Raw genomic sequence first — 6,000 nt, 5'->3', positions numbered from 1 at the left:
ACAGTGTGCAGTTTTCTTCAATACATTTCCAGTCAAAGCAGTGAATGTGGAATGCAGGAAACTTGTATGGAATGTAAGACCTATATTATTTATCATACCAAATAAGCTACCACAATTGTAGCTGAAGGAAAAACCACACAGATGTGAGAATAAAAGTGGTTCCCACCACAGGAGAAACCAATTCCATAGCTGTTGCTAAATCTGAGGCACAAACAGCAAGAATCAAAATATTTGCCTTTGAAGCAAAATAATTACATTTACAAAAATATTTGTATTAGAGTTGGGTGATGTGTAAGAACGTAAGAATCATTAGACTCCATAAAAAACTGTTTTGTGTCAAGAACAAAAGCAGAAATGTATGCTTCTCACAGATCAAATGTATGTTTATATCCCCTTGTTTTTAGTGGAGCAGGCTGCTATTATACACATTGAAAGTATTCCTTCATGAGTAAGTTTCAGCTTATATAATTGAAGCACTAACGTCATTTTGAGTATCTGAGTGTAACAATTTTCACAACAGTGTCATTACTGTATATGTCAGACTGTGGTATAAGTCTGGTATTTGACCAGCTTTTTTTTTAATAGAGCCCCTACAGTTTAACCATAAGTTTCTGTTGAACACAGGCATCTACTTACAACTTACAATTTTATAATCTTTGTCAATTTAAATTGTGATGTTACTGGAACAACCACAATAATTTTATTCTGAGAACACACAACCATTTCAACAATGTATTATGTGCTATGCACTATGACAGTCAAGAAAGAGCATTCTCATTCAAACAAAAAACGTAAAAATCACTAAGTAATGGAAACACCTGAATTCTAGGAATACCCAAATCAAGCTTCTTGCACTGCCACAGATGTTCTTTCACTCAGCAGTCAATGAATAGCAAATGGTCTACACAATCTCCTGCATAGCAGTATTTAGTGTTAATAACCTCTACAATTCTGTTTCACTGTAAATTATACTTCATCTCTGGTAGTCAATGCATGATGACAGGAGGTGGGAAAACATGAAACTGAACTTGTTAGTAACATATCTTGAACAAAGGGTACTATAAGAAACTTCCTGGCAGATTAAAACTGTGTGCCGGACCAAGACTCGAACTCGGGACCTTTGCCTTTCACAGGCAAGTGCTCTACCAACTGAGCCACCCAAGCACGACTCACGCCCCGTCCTCACACCTTTACTTCTGCCAGTACCTCGTCTCCTACCTTCCAAGCTTTACAGAAGCTCTCCTTCGCAGGAGAGCTTCTGTAAAGTTTGGAAGGTAGGAGACGAGGTACTGGCAGAAGTAAAGGTGTGAGGACGGGGCGTGAGTCGTGCTTGGGTGGCTCAGTTGGTAGAGCACTTGCCCGTGAAAGGCAAAGGTCCCGAGTTCGAGTCTTGGTCCGGCATACAGTTTTTATCTGCCAGGAAGTTTCATATCAGCGCACACTCCGCTGCAGAGTGAAAAATCTCATTCTGGAAAGGGTACTATAAACTAAATATTTGCCTTGGAATAAACATAAAATGTAACAACAAACAATGTTGCAAAATGGATTCAAACAGCAACTTAACAGTACTTATAAAATTTATCTAGCAGATTTCATATATCATTCATGGTATATGAAAATGTGGAGCTGGCATGTGTTAATGCTTTTTACATCTGACAGCATATATCATTTTTCTTCGACATAATGCACGATGACTTGGAAATGAAAATGAGCATATCTGGTTTAATATTCAATAAGAACAGATCTTTGGAACCATCAATGTCAGGTAGTAATATGTCTGGTTCAAATCAACAGTGCACCTGCTGCATGTATTTAATTATCATGCAATATCTTTCTACAGAAACATTCTCACACAAACTGCTAACCGCAACAACTGCACTTCACATTTACATATCTCCTGTATACACACTACAATGTGACACCACCACAAATGCAAATATTATAACAAATTTGTTATGGTTGCATCCTTAAATTTTCAAGCACTGAATGAACAGATAAAGAGTGAATGATGAATGGCAATAAACACAATAACACACACTGTTATTCTCTGTAAACACATTCTAAATTATTTGAGAACCTAACCTCCAATATTATCATAAAGAAAAGACAAAATATGTATCATTACAAAAATAACAAACGTCAGTTCAAAAGGTATTGCAAGTAGCAGATTTAAATGTTTCCTACAAGCAACATGGTGTCTACAACAGAACATCACAGCCAGAGAGATAACTGACAGATAGGAAATTGGTTTTTCATGCAAGAAGCAGAACATTTTAACTACAATCCAAACAATTACTGAATCAATATGTAAACTCAAAACTTTGAATACTGTCACTCCAATCCAATCAAAATAGTAACAACAAAAATTATAAAAGGCTAATAAAACACAGTCTTTAGAGAATTCTGAATAGCTTGGCCAGAAATTATTTTCAAATACAATTCAAAATTATTTCATTCTAAAAAGACAAGATATATCGGTGGGCAGATATAGTTCATAGCATGTCATTATAATAGAGCATACATGCACATTTTTAAGCAGGAAAGATCACTCGTTCCTTATGATTCCAAAACAGTGATATAATACACATTGATTTAAAACTTAGTTTAAAAATATGAAACATTAATGGAAGTACAAAAAAAGAAACTCTGACAACAGATGATCAAATGAAAATAGCACCTTTCTAGAGAGGACAATGAAACAAGAATAATTTCGACTATGTAAGTGTTCTGAGTATGTTTTCATATATATCTTTGCATGTCCCCTTCTTTAGGGTTTTTTTTAAACAGAAGAAACACACAAAGCCTAGCATTGGGTTTGTTTGTTTCTCATTAACAGAATAGACTAGTTTTCATTTGTGCATTCTGACACTCAAAGTAAAATATTTTAGTTTTAATTTAGCCTCTTTATTTAATAAGTTTTTGGCAAGAGAAGAAGTATATTTACTGTAATTCAAAATATGCTACAAATATTCAAGATATGTTTCAAGCTCAGCACAATCACTTATTCTAAGAATACTAAAGCAATAAAACACTAATATTTTGCCAATTTCAAATTCATATCAGAACACAACCATGTATGCAGAATGTATTTTAGATCAGTATTATGAACAAGGGTGGCTTAAAAAGGTCAGAATATCGTAAATTACAGAAATGTACTGTTATTGTATCTGTTTTTTCTGTGTAAAAGTATTCCTTTCACTCAGGCAATGATATACTGAAATAGGTTGGCTGAATCAGGATCCTGCCCTCCTGATGTCTATGTTCACTAAGAAACAAAAAGGTGTGATAAACAGTAGGGAGACACTTTATATCACACAACAACAATTCCACATTTATTCATCTGAAGAAATTGTCACCAAAACAAATCAGTCCGTAAGTAATAAAATAAAAAAAAAACAATTTTCTACTGCAAACTATGTGCTAAATACGAAAATTAATAATAACAATAATATATTCAAATAATATTTTGATATTCATTATCCATTTATATTCTGAAATGTCCTGTACGCGTCTTATTAGCAAACATCTATAATGATATATTTTTCCTTCAAATGTACAGGGCTGGGAAACAAGTAGGTTATAATAAACTTCTCAACATATATCAGTTTTTATGCACAATATAAATTTCTTATTTCCTACAGTCATAAAAGGTGACAGGAATAATGAAGATATAACTTCTTTCAGATTTTCTTCCTCTTACTGTGCCTTACATTAATGAGAGACAGGTTTGCCACACCTATTCAGATCTTGAAGAAACTGTGCATTTACTGTAATTTTAATTCCCACAGTCAGATGTTAGATGTAACATTTTGAGGAAATAGTCAAGAGACTTTACAAAGTTAACATCCATAAATAAAAGTGTGCATGTTACAAAAAACCTTTCATATTTGAAGAAAGTAATTCTTCACCTTGCTTTATCAGGTGGTAAAAAGTTTTATATGACATGAATTCATCAGTGTTTGGTTATTTTAGAATGTGTTACTGTCTTATAACAGGCGTAGCAAATTGATTGTAACACCAAATTATAGAAGTAAATGAATCACGGAACATTAAAGATGTTTACATGGCACAATCCACCTTGTTGAAATTATTAAGTGCTCCACTCAATGCATGATGATGATATACACATGAAACAGAACTGGATGGTAATGAGTACCTGTGGAAGAGGTATTTATTATGAAACGAAACACAATTTATACCACAGTAAAAAGCGACTGAAACATAGAGATAACCAACTTTCAAATTGGAACTTTATCTTAATACCCCCTTTTCCCCTTCCCAGAACAGCATCAATTCTTGTAATACAGCATCCAGAAAAACAGGGAACAGTATACAGTGTATAAAGGAGACACAATCATACTACAAGTTTTGAATTTAATTTCTATTATTATCCAGAAGAATGCCCTACTTCATAGGATTAATCATCATAAAAATAGTTCCATAAAGCAAATAAAATTTAATTCTTCAATAATGATGAAAGTTTTTGTAGCTGTATAATAGCAGCAACTGTTATGAGAAATACTCACATCTTTTTAGTGCAGTTGTGTGAAAAACAATTTCACGACAGGCTATTTAAAATGATATCTTGTGTATAATGTCTGAGAAACATGAAAGTTACTTGTATTATTTGCCAGTGAATGTAATATTTCCTGTATATTTTACTTTATACTGGTCAGAATTAAAGTGCTCATTGTGCAATACAGAACCATGGAATGAAACACTATTTTTATCATTCATGAAATTTCACATTCTTCCTGACAAAAGAATGAGTTACACAAAAGGCAAAAACCTGATAAAACAATCGCTACACTTATATAATAATCTGTCATGAACTGAAAAAATGATATATCAGAAAACCAAGAAAAAAATGCTAGATTTACATCTGTAGAAAAAAATAATGCAATCACTTTAAATGCTTTCAGTTCAATGATCTCGCAAAACTTCATTAATTGAATCAAGATGTCCAACAAAAATAATATTTTTAAAAAGTAACTTATGTAATACCATCTTTTCAAAATAAAATTAGGGATAGTATCAATGGAATACAATCCCCTTGGAAAATGATGGCACTACAATTTCAAATCTTTCAAGACTGTATGAGCAACACACGCATGAAAATCAAGTAATTTGCTAGAACATCTTTATATAGGTGTCAATATGTTGCCATGCAATAAAAGAATGGTGGTCACACACACACACACACACACACACACACACACACACACACACACACACGACAAAAAACATTTATCAGTCTCCTGGAGAATAAATTATGTTAATAAAGCTACATATGGGTAATAAATTTTGCATTTGATAAAATATGAGATCATTAAAAATAGTTTCTCCCTAACACACTAGCAAAATGCTGTTCAAAACTATCATCTTCATTTTATATCGAAACAAAATGTAATATGTGCAATTACGCGAGCTTTCCTACTTGTCCTGAAATGGCAAAATCATGTGTAGGAAAGAATCCCCAACAGCAAGTACAGCATATATATTCATATCAAAAGACTGAAAGATATACATATCTTAAAGACTGAGATTCGTTCACATGTCCTACACCAACACTGGTAAAGAACTGAAGCACACATGCATGGCTGTTCAAGGTGTTTAGTTCACTCCCAAGAGCTTATTTCTTAAGTGGGGTATATCAGACAGATATTTAAAACCTGGCTAAAAAATATCAAATCACCCCTGTGAACAATAAACGCACAAAAACAGTTACTATACTGGTCACAAAGTTACAAATACAGAAGTTAAGGTACCCCTGCTGACTGTACACTGACACCAATATAAATATCTATTGTAAGTAGGTAAGTGTAATGACTCACAGGATTTCAGCTTTCAAAACACTCCATGAATTTGTTGTATCTTTTCCAGTCTTGAAATATATTGTGATATACTCTCATTTCAAATGGTCATAACCTGATAAATTGACAAATCAATTATCTGTGTTTGTGTGTGAAATAAAAAAGAATTGTGAGTATACAAACAAAG

The sequence above is a fragment of the Schistocerca nitens genome, chromosome 1, assembly GCF_023898315.1.
Source record: "Schistocerca nitens isolate TAMUIC-IGC-003100 chromosome 1, iqSchNite1.1, whole genome shotgun sequence".
Classification (NCBI taxonomy): Eukaryota; Metazoa; Arthropoda; class Insecta; order Orthoptera; family Acrididae; genus Schistocerca; species Schistocerca nitens.
The sequence above is the reverse complement of the archived record's forward strand: the minus strand, read 5'-3'. Positions refer to the sequence as shown.